The sequence below is a fragment of the Scyliorhinus torazame genome, chromosome 16 (assembly GCF_047496885.1).
Source record: "Scyliorhinus torazame isolate Kashiwa2021f chromosome 16, sScyTor2.1, whole genome shotgun sequence".
NCBI classification, from domain to species: domain Eukaryota; kingdom Metazoa; phylum Chordata; class Chondrichthyes; order Carcharhiniformes; family Scyliorhinidae; genus Scyliorhinus; species Scyliorhinus torazame.
In genome coordinates this window covers 107,709,488-107,729,196 of record NC_092722.1, presented here as the reverse complement: position 1 = coordinate 107,729,196, position 19,709 = coordinate 107,709,488, and positions in this window count along the sequence as shown.

The window sequence follows — 19,709 nt, the reverse complement described above, 5'->3', positions numbered from 1 at the left end:
TATTCCCGTACCAGCCTCCCCGAACAGGCAGCGGGCGGAATGTGGCGACTAGAGGCTTTTCACAGTAACTTCATTTGAAACCTACTTGTGACAATAAGCGATTTTCATTTCATTTCATGTATATCGGTTGTCTTTCACTATACACATCTGTTACAATTTTTTATTTTTCAGCAGGCGCTTCGTTTTAGCTAGATCCCCTGCTTCCCTCTACCCCCCCTTTCCTCCTGATCCTCCTCCTCTTTTTGTCATCTGGTGTGCCTTCTTTCTTCGCCAGGTCTTCCAACCTATTCCTGTTGGGGTGGCATGGCGCTGCGTATACTGTTATGTGTTGGACATGGTTGGGCTCCATGCTTCTTTATTCTCCCCCTTTGCTCCTACCCCCCTCCCTTTCTTTTCGTTTGTGATCGTAGTTCTACTGTGGCTTCCCACTCCCTCCTTCTGGCTTATTGGCTATTGGATAAAAACAGGTCTTGGAACAAATGAGTGAATGGTTCCCATGTTTTGTGGAAGCCCTCTTCCGACCCCCGGATGGCAAATTAAATTTTCTTCATTTGGAGAAATTCCGACAGGTCGGACAGCTAGTCTGCAGTTTTGTGTGGTTGTAATAAGTCCACGGAGGCAGATGTCCCATCACCAGAATTCCTTTTATTTACAAACCCAACAGCTGAACAACCATGACCATTCAGTCTGCTGTCTACACTCGGGAGTGCAGAGGATCTGACACTCCCTGCTATATAGATAGAAAGGGTTCCCTGATTGGGCCACTAATCAGGGAACTCGTATTCTAATTGTCCAATCTCAAAGGCCTGGCCTAAGTCATGACACCCCTCCCCCCCAAAATCCGAGGAGCCCTCATGGTCCTCATGACTCTTGGGTCTCCTGCTTTGTTTTTGCACCGGGTCCCGCTCCTTCACTTTGGCCTCCGCGTAAGGGGGTATAACGGCTAGGCACCCGTCTTTTCCGATGTGAGCGCCTGAGGGGGCGGTTTGCCCCTTTCCTCCGGCGGCAGGGGTACAGCTGCGGCATCATCCACGCTGTCCATATCCGAGTCCAATGTCCTCACCAGGTGTGTCGGAGGGGTGTGAATAGTTTGTCGGGGAGGACTCTCCACAGTCCTTGGTATGCTGGTCTGAGTAAGCTCCGGGGGGAGAAAACAAATCTGAGGCCCGCACCTGGTCCAGGTGTTTCTTTATTACATGTTTTCCCACACGTATCTCATACGACACAGGTCCTGTCCTGGCCTTGACTGTTCCTGCTACCCATGTGGGGCCATTCGCATAATTTCTGACCCATACATTTTCACCCGTGTTGCCTTTCTCGGCGAGTGTTGTCGTGGCCCCTGCATTGGGCCTCTTGGTGTCGCTCTATTCTGCCACCTAAATTCGGGAATAGTAGACTCACCCGGGTTCGGAGTCATCTGCCCATGAGTAGCCCCGCCGGTTCTATTCCCGTTGTGGTGTGTGGGATTGTTCTGTAGTCAAATAGCCAGCGCGACAGTTTGGTGTCCAATGATGCTGCTGACTGTTTCTTAAACCCGACTTTTAAGGTCTGGACGGCTCTCTCTGCCAAACCATTCGATGCCGGGTGGTATGGTGCCGTCCTTATGTGCCGAATACTATTCGACTTCATAAATTTTGTGAAGTCCTGGCTGGTGAAAACCTATCCATTATCCGAAACTAACACCTCCGGTATACCATGAGTTGCAAACAAGGTGCAGAGTTTTTCAATGGTTGTTGTTGAATTTGCAGAGTTCATTTTGTAGACGTCCAGCCATTTGAAATGGGCGTCTACCATTATAAAAAACATTGAACCCATAAACGGGTCTGCAAAATCGACATGAAGTTGCGACCATGGTCTATCTGGCCATTCCCATGTGTGCAGCGAGGCTGCCGGTGGCACCTTCTGCCCTTGTTGGCATTCTTGGCACCGACCTATCAATGCCGCTATGTCTGTGTCCAGGCCCGGCCACCAGACAAAGCTTCTTGCCAGCATCTTCATTTTTGATACTCCAGGGTGCCCATGATGTAGTTCAACCAGCATGGCTCGAAGGCCTTCACTTGGAACTATTACTCGAGCCCCTCATAGCAGGATCCTGTCTTCCACGGTGCTCCAGTAAGGGTGGAATTCCGCCTGGACTGGTCTTTCCATCTCTCCAGTTAGCACCAGGTGTTTTATTTTTGATAAAACCGGGTCCCTTTGGGTCCATAAACGAATGTTTTGTGCGGCCACTAGAAGGGTGTCCAGGAAATGTAACGTCATTACCGTTTCCTCTATTTTGGGTACTAATGGCGGGGCGTCCGGTAATGGCAGCCTGCTTAGTGCATCGGCATTTGCCACCCGGGTTCCTGATCGATGCTTCAGTTGATACCGGTATGCCGCCAGTAGTAGGGCCCAGCGTTGGATCCGGGCCGAAGCTATTGGTGGTATTGCTTTGTCTTCTTTCAACAAACCCGTAATGGCTTGTGGTCTGTAATTATAGTGAATTTCCGCCTGTACAAGTACTGGTGAAATTTCTTCACCGCGAAGATCACAGCCAGTCCTTCCTTTTCAATTTGGGTGCACTTTCATTCTGCTGCTGCCAGCGTCCTGGAAGCAAACGCTATAGGTCGTTTCTGTCCGTTTTGCCCTCTGTGTGCCAAAACTGCACTAACGCCATATGGAGACGTATCGCACGTGAGCACCAACTCTTTCCTGGGGTTGTAGTGTGCCAAGACGTTCTCTGAGAAAGCTGTTCTTTTATCTTCTTGAAAGCCCCGTCTTGACAGGCGGACCACTCCCAGGCTTGCCCCTTTTTTAGTAATTGGTGTAGGGGGTCCAAGATGGAAGCTTTGTTCTGTATGAACTTTCCATAATATGTCACCAGTCCTAAAAAAGACCTTAACTCCTGGAGTGTGATGGGGGCCGGGGCATCTTTAATTGCCCTCACCCGATCCTCCAAAGGGTGTAGCCCTGATTTGTCAATCTTGTACCCCAGATAGGTTACTTGAGGGCTAGGAAAACACATTTCTCCCTCTTTAGGCGCATGCTTGCTGCTGAAAATCTCCTAAGGACTTCCTCCAGGCTTTGCAGGTGTTCTGCCTTTATTTTTCCTGTAATGAGCATGCCTTCCAGGTAAATGGCAACTTGTGGTAGCCCTTGCAATACATTCTCCATTGTCCTCTGGAATATCGCACAAGCTGACGATACCACGAAGGGTAATCTTGTGCACTGAAAAAGGCCCTTCAGGGTGTTTATCGTTGAAAACTTTTGGGACTCTTCGTCCAGCTTCAGCTGTAGATATGTGTGGCTCATATCCAGCTTTGAGAATAGGAGTTATCCAGCCAGCTTTGTCTACAAATCCTCAATCCAGGGAATTGGGTATTTGCCCAGTTGTGAGTAGCAATTAATCGTTTGTTTGATATCTCCGTAAAGACGGACCGAGCCGTCTGGCTTAAGGATAGGCACCACGGGTGCCGCCCACTCTGCAAACTGGACCGGTTTTATTATTCCCTCATGCTCTAATCGTTTTATTTCCATATCGACTTTCTGCCTTAATGCGAAGGGTATTGGTCGGGCCTTGTGGAATTTTGGGATTGCCTCTGGATCTACATGCAATGTCACCTTTGCTCCCTTTATTGTTCCGAGCCCTTCTCGGAAAACTTCTGGGTATTTGCACAGGAGTTCGCTCAGGCGGTCATTTTCCAGCTGGAAAATGTTTACCCAATCCAGCTGGATCTCTTTTAGCCAGTTTCGCCCCAATAAGCTTGGCCCCACACCTTTCTCTACAATTAAAGGCAGCCTAACCAGTTGCTCTCCACAAGCCACAGTTACATGCGTTGTGCCAGACACTCTCAGTGGTTCCCCTGTGTATGTTCTCAGTTTTGCCGAGGTCCTGGTTAGGGATAAGGGTTGGAGTCCAGTGCGAATTTTATTGAATACTGTTTCCCCTATCCGATACGGCTGCTCCAGTGTCGACTTCCATCAGTGTGGGACGTCGATTCAACCTTATGGATAGTTTAATGGGTTTTGACTTCACCATCGTTACACAATTTAGTTGTTCCTCATCAGAGGTAGGTGGGGCTTCTAGGGGATGCATTCTCCTGTACCCCGGCCTACGTGATCTTCTCCAAATGATGGTTTTGGGCTTCTATTTCTCCTTTCTGGCTCCGATCACTGGCAACAACTACAATATTTTGCCAGGCAAAAGGCTGCAGGGGCTGCCGTCTGTCTGGTCCTAATTTTCCCTTGCTTGGGAGGGCTTCTGTGAGTGAGCCTGGTTAACTTAGTATCCGCGTCATTCCTGAGGGTGGCTATGCAGTTGCCTATCCCCCAGCGGTAGTCCCTTAACTCAGCTTCACTGGTATGGGCGTCTACCTCCATCGGAGTATCCTGTAACTTATGGTTAAGTGAGCTCTGTGCACCACTTTTAGCTACATTAGGCTCAGTCTTGCGCATGTGGAGATGGAGTTGACCCTGTGCAGTGCTTCGTTCCAGAGTCCCTACCTTATTTCAAACTCTAGGTCTTCCTCCCACTTTTCCCTTGTCTCGTCCAGTGGTGTGTGTGCTTTCCCAGTAGTCCCCTATACAGGTCACCGCAGTTTCTCCTCCCTAAGATCTCTGCATCCAGTAGGTCCTCTAATAGTGAATGTTGCGGTGGGGTCATGGGTACTTCCTTGTTTCCCTACGTAAGACCTGCATATATCTTAACTCATTTCCCCCTGTCAGCTGGAACTTCGCTGATAGTTCCTCTGGTGTTGTCAGTCTGCTGTCTATGTAGAAGTCCCTAACTGTCAACGTCCTCTGTCCTGTCTCCACCTTTTGAAGGTGCCGTCCATTTTGGCTGGCAAGAACCTGTGGTTGTTGCTGATGGGGGCCTTAATAGACATTTTGGTTAAACCGAAGTGTTGTTGGAGTTGGTTTCACGACCGGAGTGTGGCTATCACCACTGGGCTCGAAGAGTGTTTGTTCGGTGGGGATGGGACCGTGCCGTGGCCAGGGTCCGGAGGGAGCTCCCCGGGCAGAAGCCCTCCTCCATTCTCACCCATTCAGCTTCCGGCTCCTTTATCCTCGCCTTTACACTTTCTGGGGTTGCTGTCCCGTGGTAATATTGCAGGTTTGGGAGGTCTAGGCACCCATGCTTCTTGCTCTGCAGGATTCTTTTGGGGATCCTAGGATTTCCCCTCCCCCACACAAACACTATGATCAATTTTTCCACTGAGTTGAAGAAGGCCATAGGGATATAGATGGGTCTGGACCTGAACAGGAAGAGCAACCTGGGCAGTACGTTCATCTTGATCATCTCCATCCTCCCCGCCAGGGAGAGTGGGAGTGTGTTCCACCTCTACAGGCCCTTTTTTACTTCCTCCACCAGGCTGCTCAGGCTCCACTTGTGGATCTGTGTCCAGTCGTGGGCAATTTGGATCCCCAGGTAGCGGATTTGTGTAGGTCTGTTTAAATGGCAGCCCCTCCAGCTCTGTCCCTCCCTCTTGCGGGTTCACCAGGAAGATCTCACTTTTCCTCAAGTTGGGACTGTAGCCCGAGAAGGTTCCAAACTCTTTCAAGAGCGCCATGATTCCCTCCATGCTGCTTTGCGGGTCTGAGATGGAGAGGAGAAGGTCATCCTCATAGAGCGAGACTCTGTGCTCTCTGTCTCCTCTCCAGATCTCCTTCCAATTCTTTGCCACCCTGAGCGTGATTGCTAGTGGTTTGATCGCTAGGGCGAACAGCAGCATATGGGCTGGTTTAACTCAGTGGGCTAGACAGCTGGTTTGTGATGCAGAACAAGGCCAGCAGCGCGGGTTCAATTCCCGTAACAGCTTACCCGAACAGGCGCCAGAATGTGGCGGCGAGGGTTTTTTCACAGTAACTTCATACTTATGACAATAAAAGGTTATTATTTTCTTTTATAGCAGGGACAGCGGACATCCCTGCCTTGTGCCTCTGTCCAGCTGGAAGTACTAAGAGCTGGTGTTCATCCATACACTCGCCATGGGAGCGCTGTACAGGAGTTTCACCCAGTCGGTGAACCATGTTCCACGCCCAAACTGCTCCAGTATCTCTATGAGGTACTTCCATTCGACTCTTTAGAAGGTCTTTTCTACGTCCAGGGAAATAATCACCTCTGGTGTTCTCTCCCTAGATGGGGTTATTATCATGTTCAGGAGACACCCGATGTTCGATGCTAGCTGTCTACCCTTGGCAAAGCCCATCTGGTCCTCTGCTACTGCCTCTGGTACGCAGTCCTCCAGTCGCTTGGCTAGGATCTTAGCCAGTATTTTCACATCTACGTTTAGCAGCGAGCTGGGTCTGTAGGACCCACATTATGTTGGGTCTTTGTCTTTCTTGGGTATCAGCGAGATTGAGGCTTGTGCTAGCATAGGTGGCAGGGTGCCCCTCACCAGTGAGTCTGTGAAAATCTCCCGCAAGTGCGGGGCCAGTGCTATCGCGAATGTTTGTAGAAGTCTGCTGGGAATCTGTCTGGTCCTGGTGCCTTCCCTGCCTGCATGGAGTTGATGTTCTCCATGACCTCTCCCAGTTCTAATGCTGCTTCCAGCCCCCATTTCCTATCCTGTCCTACAACTGGTAAGTACAGTCCATCGAGGAACCGTTTCATCCCCAAGTCCCTTGCAGGGGGCTCGGAGGTGTAAAACCCCCAGTAGAAGTCCTTGAATGCCTCATTGACCTTTTCCAGATCCGCTACTAGTTTGCCTCTGCTGTCTCTAACTTGTGCTATTTCCCTCCTGACTGCCTGCTTTCTCAGCTGGTGCGCCAGCAAGCGGCTGGCCTTGTCTCCGTGTTCGTATAGAGTCCCCCTTGCCTGGCGGAGTTAATGCACTGCTTTCCTCGTGGAGAGCAGGTCAAAGTCCATCTGTAGCTTTTTCCTCTCTGCCAAAAGCTCTACGGTCAGGTCCTCGGAGTATCGCTGGTCTACCTTCAAAATGGAGTCACCTAGCTGCTGCTGAGCCACCCTCTCTTCCCTTCTCTTTGTGCTTTGTGAGCAATAATTTCACCCCTGATCACAGCCTTCAGTGCCTCCCAGAACATGGAGGGCAAGAGCTCCACATTCCGGTTATTAACTTGTCTTGGGCCCGTGATATTTTCTCGCAGAAAGCCTTATCGGTCAGGAGGGCCGTGTCCAACATCCATGGCGAGAATTGGGCACAGCCCGTCTACATCTTCACATCCACACAATGTGGAGCGTGGTTCACGATCACGGAGTATTCCATTCTTACTATCCCTGGAAGCATACCGATTTCCCCACTACAAAGAAGTAAATCCGTGTGTATATGTTGTGTATCTGGGAGAGGAAGGAGAACTCCTTCTCCCTGGATGGGTGAACCACCATGGGTCCACTGCCCCCATCTGCTCCATGAATATGCCGTGTTCTTTTGCCATGTTAGAGGTCTTCCCTTTATTGGGGTTCGACCTGTCTCTCCATGGGTCCTGTACACAGTTAAAGTCCCCCCAATGATAAGTTGGCACTTGTCGACGTCGGGGATTTCTGCCATGGTCTTTTTTATAAACCCCGTGTCATCCCAGTTGGGCGCGTACACATTCACCAGGATAACGGTGTCCCGTACAGGACACCGCTGACCATGATGTACCGTCCCCTTGGGTCTGTAACCACCCTCGTGCGGTAAACATTTTCCTCTTATTTAGCAGTATGGCTACCCCCTTGCCCCTTATCCCATAGCAGGAATGGTAGGTATGTCCCGCCCAGCCCTTCCTTATCTGCAGTCGACACAACTCCCTCAGGTGCGTCTCTTGGAGGAAGACTATGTTGGTTTTCATACCTTTCTGGTGGGAAGACTCTGGATCTTTTCACTGGGCCATTAAGTCCCCTGATAATACCAGACGACTATCCTGATAGAGTTTCTGTCCCCCTCCACCCTCTTGCCGGATCAACCATATTTACCTGGTGGATGCGCGCCTGAATTCCGGAGTTTCCCTTTGTTAGGGGGCCATCCAAAATGGCTGCGGTCACCGTTCTCACCATGAGGCTAGACCCCTGCACTCTGGGGTTTCCCTCTGTCCAGGGGCCACCCAACATGGCCGCCAACTATGTGTACATCATGTGGGTGGCCCCTGCACTCCGGGGTTTCCCTTTGTTCAGGGACCCTCCAAAGTGGTTGCTTGCGGTGCCTTTGTGTTCCAAATCGCCACGTGTGACCTGTTGTAGCCAGCCTAATGGCCTTACTACCCTTGTTCCTATGTTTCCCCTATGGTTCTTCCACACCCCACCCTCTTCCCCACCCTTCCTGTTACTGTCTCCCCCCCCCTCACCTTGTTCCCTTCCCCCCCGTTTCTTCCCCCAGCTGACCCCCTGTTAGTGTTGCGTACCCACCCCTGCTTGCAAGGCACCTTGTTTTTGTATAGGGCTGTCTTTGCCCTGTTGAACTGTGCCTGGTGCTTGCTCAGGTCATCTCCAATGTCCTAATCTGGTGTCCTTCCCAGTTACAGTTTCCTGTCTGCCTGGCCCAGCACAGGATTCTTTCCTAATTTTGGTATTGGTGCATTTTTGCGATTATTGCCCTCGGCTGCTCTCCAGCCTTGGATCTTGGCGGAGCAACTGGCGGGCTCTGTCTATTTCTGGCGGGTTGGGGAAGTCGTCCCTTCCCACCAGATTTTCCAGATCTGGGCCACATAGTCCGTGGGATCCTTGCTGACAATCCCTTCCGGCAGGCCCACTATTCTTAAGTTCCGGCACCATGACCGCTTTTCCTGGTCCTCTATCTTCCATTTCAGACTCCCCTGCATCCTGAACAACCTTGTTATTTCCGGTCCAAAGTGATGATCAGGTTGCTCTGGTCTGTTGAGACTTTTTATGATTATTTTATGGTGTTGCCCTGGGCCTCCAGTCACCTCCCTGCCTTGTCCAGGGCCACCTGCATGGTCGCCAGAGTCTCCGCGACCACTACCCTGACTGTAGCCTGAACTTCAGTCTTCATCGCCTCTCTCTGTTCTGTGGAGAGGAACATCCTCCATCCGCCCTCTGGTGAGGGGAAGGGCTCCGTGTGCGGTGAGCCGGTCCTTCACGTTCTGGCATGGCTGGCGCTCCGTCGCTTTGTGCATCTGTCGGCTCAGCCACTGACTTCTCTTGGCTTTTCCCATTTCTTGTCTCTGTAGCGCACAAAGACTCCATGAGACGAATAGAGTGAAGTCGATGAGGCTTTATTAAGCGTGTCTGTTCCCCCGCAGCTCGATAGTAAACTGGCCTGCGGGGGAAGACTCCGGCTTCTTATACTCCGCCTTCAGGGCGGAGCTTGAGGTCAACGGCCAACCAGGACCCGGGATCTGTCAGCCAATGACATTAGGGCTTCCAGTCCCACATGACCCCCAATACATACTACCACAGTCTCTTTGCGGCCTCTGGAGTTGGTGTTGTTCAGCATCTTCTTGTATATTGTTGTTAGAGTGAGAGGATTTTTTTTTCCTGTTTCATCAGGTTATTTTGAGTAAAAGAGCCTATTTTCAGGTTCACAGGAGAGCCACCTGATGTGCAACTACAAAGCACATCCCCGTCATAGGAAGTCAGATCAATGCAGAGATGACACACCAACTCTATGTGTGTAACAGGGTTTTTCCCCAGTGTTTTAAAATGTCTACTCCATGCTTCAGCTCTGGCTTCCAATGCTTTCCACAGTTACTTTCCCACACCCAGACTGAACCAATCAAGCACAGTGAGCATCAATAGTAAACAGGCCCACAAAATCAAACATAAAACGAACAGCAGAGACTATGGGTGCAATCCAACGGCCACGCTGTGCCCAAAAAGCAGCTCGCCGTGGCACAGCATGACCGTTGAAAGCCGGGAGACTCCTGGGATCTACCCGGCTTGCAACATCTTGCGAGATTCGATGAAATCTCGTGAGACGTTGTGAAGTGAAACCCGCCCACAATGGACGGATCACGTTTTGGCAAATCTGCATATTAGAGCGAGACAGCGAGTCTCACTCTAATGTGCAGATTTCCAAGGTACCTGCGGCATTGGGATTCAACCCCTTTGCCTCAGAGACCTTGGGTGAGTGTTATTTGGTACTGGCCCCCGCAAATGGGGACCAGGGAAAATGGCACTTGTGGGGGTCTCCAAGAGGATCAGAGGCCCCCAGTTGCATGCCCTTTGGGCAGAGTGATGCACTGCTGATGCCACCTGGGTAGCCTGGCAGTGCCAGCCTAGAACCTTGGCAGTGCCATGTCTGGCACTGACAAGGTTTCCAGGTGGCACTACCAACTGGAATGGGCTCTGCCTGGGGTTGGCACTGCCAGGGTGCCAAGCTGGAATTTTTGCAGGCATGTGATTGGGCCAGGGTTGCCCGACTTGGGTATTGAGGGGGGGGGGTCGGAGATCCTCCCATATTGCGTTTGGGCTGGGAGAAGAGGTTGGGGATTATTTTGGGGCCTCAGAGACTGGAACGCCACTTAAAAATGGAGCGGAGCTCCCCATTGCAAAGAACGTGGCTATGTTCGGCCTCGGCCACACGTTCCCCATTCAGACCCTTTATTCAACATGCTTGTGCCGGGAAACACGCCGCTATACACACTTGCCTAGGGGGCTTTGTACTCTTTTGGGAAGATCGCACCCTATACTTCAAAACATATTCCATTGGTTGTAATGTGCTGTGGAACATAGTGAAAGATGCCAAGTAAATATAAGTTCATTCTTTGCTCTGACTCAGCAACATTCCTCAGCCTCATTTCAGTGAAAGGTGGCTAGAAGATTGGTTTCTTCTACTCCGCACAACAGCTTGGGTTTATATAACACCTTTAACTTCGTAAAACATCCAATGGTGCTTCACAGGAGGGATGTCAAAGACAATTTGACAATGTGCCACATGATAAGATGATAGGGCAGGAACGAGATAGGGTTTAAGGAGTGTCCTCCTGGACAAGATATAGGTGGAAAGGTTTCAGAAGGGAATTCCAGAGCTTTGGGCTTAGGCATAGAATCATAGAATCATAGAATTTACGGTGCAGAAGGAGGCCATTCGGCCCATCGAGTCTGCACCGGCTCTTTGAAAGAGCACCTTACCTAAGCCCACACCTCCACCCTATCCCCATAACCCAGTAACCCCACCCAACACTAAGAGCAATTTTGGACACTAAGGGCAATTTAGCATGGCCAATCCACCTAACCTGCACATCTTTGGACAGTGGGAGGAAACCGGAGCACCCGGAGGAACCCCACGCACACACGGGGAGAACGTGCAGACTCCGCACAGACAGTGACCCAAGCCGGGAATCGAACCTGGGACCCTGGAGCTGTGAAGCAATTGTGCTAACCACCATGCTACCGTGCTGCCCCTAGGCAGCTGAAGGTATGGCCACCAAAGGGGAATAATAAAAATTGGACATGTACAAAAGATCAGAATTGGAAGGGCATGGAGATCAAGAAGGGTTATAGGACTGCAGGAGATTGCAGAGTTAGGTAGGGCGAGGGCAGGGAGGCTCAAGATAAAAAGGGTGCAAGGTTGGGCCACCGGTCGGTAGTCGTTGAGGCAGGCTACCTCGTTCTTCTTTGGTACTGGTATTATGGTGGTCTTTTTGAAGGAGATGGGGACCTCAGAGTGGAGGAGTGAGGTGTTGAAGATGTCTGCGAATAAACTCGCCAGCTGGTCTGCACAGGCTCTGAATGCTTGCCCAGGGACTCCGTCGGGGCTTGTCGTTTTCCACGACATTCTCTAAATGTTCCCCCGACACTTGGATACTTGGATACTTGGTATTATTTCAAAATACCATGCCCAGCAATGCTTCCTTCTTCGTTGAGTTGGAAACATATGGATGAAGATAATTGTCCTGAACACACTTCAGGAACTCTTCCCTCTCTACCCTATATTATTCCTATCACAATATGTATAAGGATAATTAAATATCCCATTGTAACTACTCTATAGTTTTTGAACCTTTTTGTAATTTCCCTGCAATTTGCTTCTTTGTGTCTTTCCAACTAGTTGGTGGTCTCATTAATACACCCAGTCATGTAATGGTACTTTAAACTTTTCTTAACTCTAGCAAATAGGTTCAGTCTTTGACCCCCTCAAAGACATCGGGCGCGATTTAACAGAAATGAAACAGATCCGTGTCGAGCATGTTTAGCCGGGTGTTTCCTGGCGCTGGTATGCCTAGAATGACCCTATTATTAAACGGGACTCTGCTTCATTCATGGCCTCGACGACGTACGCCCCGCCGAGGCCGCATTTAGTCTCATTTCCTGCACTAACAGGCTCCTCTCGCCAGCACCGGAAGCGATGGGGGAGCCATTCCTCCCACCGCGGCCTCCAGGTCCTCACAACACCCCAACTCACCAAGAAGGAGGTCATCAAGTCCCCCGCACCCCACCTCATAAGGGCAGAGTACCCCTGGGCCCAATACCTGGTGTGGGCACCTGGGCACTGCCAGTCTGGCACAATGGCAGTACCAACCTGGCAGTGCCACCTGTGTGCCACCCTGGTAGTGCCACAGTTCTGGGGTGCCCTGCCTTTTTGAGGTGGGGTGAGATGCGGCTCGAGGACTACCTAACAAGTAAGTTGGGGTGTTGGGGGGTTCCAGAGGCTGCGGCGGGAGTCCAGAGATCTCTTCCTGTACTGACAAGCTGACAAGCTCAGCTCGTCAGTGCAGGAAATGAAAGCAGTGCATTCCTCGCCGAGGCCAAAACAAAATAGTCCCGTTTGATAGCGGGTCGTTCTCGGTGTTGCAGGTGCCGAGAAACACCCCGCTAAACACACCCAAAATGGGACTCTGTTTCTTTCCCGTTAAATCGTGCACATAGGGCGCGATCCTCCGAAATGGAGACTAAGTGTTTGCGCCGATGTGAACACCGTCGCGTTTCACGATGGCGCGAAGCGGGAGCGGGGGCTACCAATTCTGGCCCCCACAGGGGGCCAGCACAGCACTGGAGCGGTTCACGCCGTTCCAGCCTCCCTTCCCAGCGCCAAATGGGCGCCGCGGTAACTGTGCGGGGGACTTCTTCAGCGCGCCGGCCCCGACGCAACATGGCGTGGGGGTTCAGGAGCCAGCCGCGCAACAAAGTAGGCCATGGGGGGGAGAGGCTGGCCCGCCGATTGGTGGGCCCCGATCGCGGTCAAGACCCCATCGGAGGCCCCCCCCCCCACCCCCCGGGGACGGAGCTGCTCCCCCCCCCCCCCCCCCCCCACAGGCTGCCTCCCCAACTCTTCGCACAGAGTTCCTGCCGGCAGCGACCAGGGGTGAACGGCGCCGGCGGGACTCTGCTTTGTCCGCGCGGCCGCTCGGCCCATCCAGGCCGGAGAATCGGCGGCCCCGCCGCGGACAGCGGCCCACGACCGGCGGCGTACCAAACGTGCCGGTGCAAATTCTGAGAATCGCGCGCCGGCGTCGGGGCGGTGTGGCGCGGTTGCAGTGATTCTCCAGCCCGGCGCGGGGCTGGGAGAATAGCGCCCATAGTGTTTAGATTTTAGTTTGTATTTTTTATTGGGGATTTGTTTGTAACCTTTTGACTTTGTACCCTTACATCTTTGTTAGTTGATTGTTTGTCACATTGTTATTATATAAAACCTCAATAATTACACTTTTAAAAATAAATTATACAATATATCGGTGCTTTCTATCGTATTCCACTGGATAATTATTTCAGCTTAAACTTTGATGAAAATGTAATATTCAGAAATATGAGGGAAATGTCTGCCTTCTTTCGAAACGCATAAAAACATTTGTCACTGAAAAATGTGCTCACTGTAATGCTAACAAAATGGATACTTATGCAAATCACCCTACGGCAGCATGTATCATAATGTTTGCAAATGACAGTCCTATAAAGCAAAAGATTCAATTCTCTAAGTGCAGCATTCATCGTCTTCTCTGACCTCGACAATATGAGTCTCCCTCTGTTATGTCACCCTACACTTGAGTTCAAAACTTGGAGATACTCATTTAGTACTGAGACATTTTTGTTCTGTTTTTCAAAGGTTCATAAGAACATAAGAACTAGGAGCAGGAGTAGGCCATCTGGTAGCCTGGTCCGCCATTCAATGAGATCATGGCTGATCTTTTGTGGACTCAGCTCCACTTACCGGCCCGAATACCCATAACCCTTAATCCCTTTCTTCTTCAAAAAACTATCTATCTTTATCTTAAAACCATTTAATGAAGGAGCCTCAATTGCTTCACTGGGCAAGGAATTCCATACATTCACAACCCTTTGGGTGAAGAAGTTCCTCCTAAGCTCAGTCCAAAATCTACTTCCGCTTATTTTGAGGCTATGCCCCCTAGTTCTGCTTTCACCCGCCAGTGGAAACAACCTGTCCACATCTATCCTATCTATTCCCTTCATAATTTTATATGTTTCTATAAGATTCCCCCCCGCATCCTTCTAAATTCCAACGAGTACAGTCCCAGTCTACTCAACCTCTCCTCGTAATCCAACCCCTTCAGATCTGGGATTAACCAAGTGAATCTCCTCTGCACACCTTCCAGCGCCAGTACGTCCTTTCTCAGGTAAGGAGACCAAAACTGAACACAATACTCCAGGTGTGGCCTTACTAACACCTTATACAATTGCAGCATAACCTCCCTAGTTTTAAACTCCATCCCTCTAGCAATGAAGGACAAAACTCCATTTGCCTTCTTAATCACCTGTTGCACCTGTAAACCAACTTTTTGCGACTCATGCACTAGCACACCCAGGTCTCTGCACAGTAGCATGTTTTAATATGTTATCATTTAAATAATAATCCCTTTTGCTGTTATTCCTACCAAAATGGATAACCTCACATTTGTCAACATTGTATTCCATCTGTCAGACCCTAGCCCATTCACTTAACCTATCCAAATCCCTCTGCAGACTTCCGGTGTCCTCTGCCCTTTTTGCTTTAGCGCTCATCTTTGTGTCATCTGCAAACTTGGACACATTGCACTTGGTCCCCAACTCCAAATCATCTATGTAAACTGTGAACAATTGTGGGCCCAACACTGATCCCGGAGGGATACCACTCGCTACTGATTGCCAACCAGAGAAACACCCATTAATCCCCACTCTTTGCTTTCTATTAATTAATCAATCCTCTATCCATGCTACTACTTTACTCTTAATGCCATGCATCTTTATCTTATGCAGCAACCTTTTGTGTGGCCCTTGTCAAAAGCTTTCTGGAAATCCAGATATACCACATCCATTGGCTCCCCGTTATCACTGGTAATGTCCTCAAAAAATTCCACTAAATTAGTTAGGCACACCCTGCCCTTTATGAACCCATGCTGCGTCTGCCCAATGGGACAATTTTCATCCAGATGCCTCGCTATTTCTTCCTTGATGATAGATTCCAGCATCTTCCCTACTACCGAAGTTAAGCTAACTGGCCTTTAATATGGATATTAAATATTATACTCAGTTATTATTGAGTGATTCTAATGAGCTAATTTGACATTTTTACAGTTAAATGGTCATTGGTGTAATTATAATTGTGATAGTGATAGATTTTATGGTGCTACATGATAAATAAAACGGGCATTGTTTTATATTGCAGTAATTTTCCATCATACCAGCAGAGAGCTTCCTCGTAATACCACGTGTTCACGGTACTCTTTCTTTACACCTCTTTATTCTGAGTGGGGTTTATGCTTTTGAATTTATTGACTGATGAGTTTCCTGCCTACAAATGCAGTTTGTGATTACGTTTCCTCGCAAGAAATGCAAACTATTTCCACCGTTTTAAATAGCCAGTGGTTTTCTTTGTCATTCTAGCTACCTATCAGCTCAAGCATTTGCGAGTTGCTGTTCAACATACAGTGCAGTGAATGCTCTTTGTTTAGAATTTTAATGCATTATCAAAGCTCTGTCAGCCAGCCATGATGATAAATGCATTTTCCAGCACTAATAAATCTATACGGTATTTGTATATTGTCATTATGGGATGTAACAAGACCAAAATGAGAGAAGCAACCAGGGGTGGAATTTTCCCATAATTTGTCAAGCTCTGCCAGAAAAGCAGCGTGTTTCTCTCCAGGTGCACGGCCGATCTTCAGTCACTCTGAATAAAACAAATCTGGGCGTGTGATTTGCGCTGTCACTCTGGAAGGATGGGGCTTGATAGAGCTGGCAAGGCCGGCTCCATAAAGATCAGGGCACCATCTTTAATGGGCAGCCTGATCAGCACTGAAATTAAACTCCCCTTATGGTCACTGTGGACTTCCCCCACTACCCCCCCCCCCCCCACCCCACTACAAGCATTGGGTGACCCCCAACCACCATGGAGGTATCAGGGTCCCGTTCCCCCCCCCCACAACCACCACAGCCGTATCACATGCACTCTCCTTCTCACATCCAACTTTCCCCCTTCACAGGCATGTCCCCCTCTCCTTCACATGCATCTGTCCTTTCTACACTCCCCCCCCACCCCTCCCATCACATATAAGGGCAAATCCCCTAACAGGGCTCCCCAGAGGGCTTGCCCCAGCACTGGCCCCTTGCACAGGTTGGGATTGGCAGGTTGGCACGACCAGTTGCCACTGCCAACCTGTGCCTGAGGACAGTGCCAGGACAGTGCCAACCTGTGCCGTGGCCAGTTCTAGAGCACTGTTCGAGCATGTCCCTCGCCGTCCGGGGGCTATACTTACTTTGGCGTCCCCGACGGATCCCCTCAACCAAATCATGTAGCTGTTGTAAACCTCGTCGACGTGACATCATGTCAGCAAGGTTTAAATATTTAGTGAGCGGGGATCATGTGGCAGGGATGCCCATTATTAATACTAAAATGTAAGGAAAATTAGATCTCGTCGGCAATACACCCCTTGCTGCGAACACAGGTGCAAAATCACCCCCAGATCTTTGTTATTTTTCATTTTTGGCATGTGATGTCACTGGCAAGGCTGGCATTTATTGTCCACTCTTAGTTTCCTTTGAGAAGATGGGGCCTTCTTTTTTGACCATGTGTGGTGGAGATGTTCCCTCATTGCTGTTCCGGAGGGAGTTCCACGATACGATGAAGGAACAGTGATATATTTTCAAGTCAGGAATGTGTGTGTCTTGGAGGGGAACTCCGAGGTGACGGTGTTCCCATGTACCTTGCCTTTCTAGGTGGCGCAAGTCATGGGGTTGAGAGGTCCAATAAATCTGACCTTGGCAAGTTAACTTATGAGGTGTAGCTTGAAGGTTAATATGTATTTTATCTACATAAAAATTGATAAACCATATTTCCTGCATTCTTGTTTTTTTGGATTAACAGCATTTACAGATTCTTCCTTCTTGGTCATGCGGAGAATAGTGGTCCAAGTATATTTAGCGCATGTTATCGTTAATGCTAGAAATTTGCTGAGAATTTTGTCTCAAATCTTTAAACTTGTAAATCAAGTCGTTTTCTTTGGAAAATACATCAAGCTGTGTTGTTCTCTGTGACTCATTACCATAATAAATGCCCTTCAGACATGAATCAATGCAGTAAACTCAATTTTTGTCACGTGACCAACGGGTAGCCAGTCAAATTGAATTGCCTTAGCCCCAGGCTGTAATAAATCCAAACATATTAGGCCTTTCCAATTTTAAAATTTGAGATTACAAAGCTGTATACATTTTGAGTTGCATTTTTAAAACACATTATCAACAATCCTGTATATCTTCATTATTATCTTGAATTTATTTCATGTCATATTTATGAAAAATGCACAGTTTCTTTAGCAGCATAAATGTAATATTTAAGTGTTCTTGCAAAATGGATTTGCAAAAAGTTATTTCAAGCATATGTTCACCCTGTTTTGGTACTTAATATGAGGAAAGGAGAAATCAAGGCATGTGAAAGCTCGCTGTTTTTCTGAGACGGGGATTTACAGTTTTACTGTTTTGATGAAATGTCATCAACCTGAAAGATGGCAAAATTTAAGGATGGAGAGAGCTCGCCGCTCGCCATCCTAAGAGTGGGCTTGTAACGCAGTACCACCAATTCGTGGAAGACCACTATCATTTAATGGTCACTTGAGCATTGATTGGCAGTGGGGTGGGGGGAGAAATTTCTGTCTGGCCTTGTAAGGAAGTCCCGCCCGTGGGAGCTGTTGGCCAATCTGATTGGCTAACAGCTCTCCAATCGGTATTGCAGCGGCCAGAGGAGGGGCATTCCCACCCGAGGTGAGAAAAAGTGTTTTTCTGTTTCCCACACTATTCATACTCATTCTTGCCAATCTAAAAATTGAGGCTGGGCAGGAAAAGGCCTTACGTGGCCATTAAGTGGGCTGGGATAGGTGGGGGCCCAGGGGCAATTGCGTCCATTCAGTTTTACGCTCCCTTCCGCTTCAGAACCCACCTTAAAATTCTGCCCAATGACTGCTCCTTATTCCTTAGCGTGTATTCCTGTAGTTTCTACATTCATTCCTATCAACATCCTGGGGTTACCATTGACCAGAAACTGAGACAGACTAGCCATATAAGTCAGGAGTGTGATGAAATACTCTCCACTTGCCTGGATGAGTGCAGTTCCAACAACACTCAAGGAGCTTGGCACCATCCTGGACAAAGCAGCTTGCTTGATTGGCACTCCATTCACAAATTAAATTCAACGCACCATAGCAGGAACTTGCCTAGGCTCCTGAGGGAGCATCTTCCAAATTGACGACCACTACTATCTAGAAGGACAAGAGCAGCTCTCTACTAAATGACTCACCATGCTGACTTGGAAATATATCACCGTTCCTTCACTGTCACTGGGTCAAAATCCTGGAATCCCCTACCGAACAGCATTGTGGGTGGACCTATACCACATAAAAGCAGTGGTTCAAGAAGGCAGCTCACTGCCACCTTCTCATGGGCAATTAGGGATTGGCAACAAATGCTGGCTTCGCCAGAGAAGCCCACATCCCATGAATGCATAAAGAATAAATAAAACCACCAAATTGTAAAATGGTTATTCACAGTGACAGCAGTTCTGTTACAGGTTACCTGAGATATTTTCATTTGCTTTAAGCACACAGTTTTGTGTCAGAATGAAGACATTTAACTTGTTGATGCTCACGCAAGGTTCAATTCAAGCTGATTCTTCCATGCAGTACATGGTGGAGTGCTGCACTGTTGGAGGTGCTATCTTCTAAATGAAATATTCAACCAGTATCTCTTTAAATGGATGTAAGAGATCCCTCGGCTTTATTTTGAAGAACAAGAGGAGAGTTCTACCCAGAGTCCTGGCCAATATTTATCTCAAACAATATCACTGAAACCAGATTATCTAGTCATTATCAAAGTTGGTTTGGGACCTTGCTGTGTACAAATGGCCGCTGCACTTTCCTCCTTTACTATTCCAAGGGCCACTAACCATGGCTTATGCCCTGATATCACTGTGGGTCAAGGCGGGGAAGCTAGCCCCAAGAACTGCAGGGATTGGACCCAGTGCTATTGGCATTATTCTACACCACACTCTAGCCATTTAGCTAACTGAGCAAACCAGAGGCTATTATAGGCAGCCTATAATAGTAACTAATCTTCTTTAAGATGTCCTCCATTGGCATTGGAACGTCCTCAGATTCGGTAAGTCTGTCTTTTTATTGCAACTACAGGTTTTCTGAATGAATTCAGCTTCCAAGGGCTGACATTTCACTGAATTCCCACAATTTATTTTTCACATGTGTGAATAAATATCGCTTGACTACTTTAAACATAAGGACACTTAGACTCTGGGAATTAACTTCAGAATTAACCCTATTGAAAGATACAAAATTGAGAATTCACGGTACATTCCAAGATCACTACTATAGGATAGATACACACCACTATCAAACGA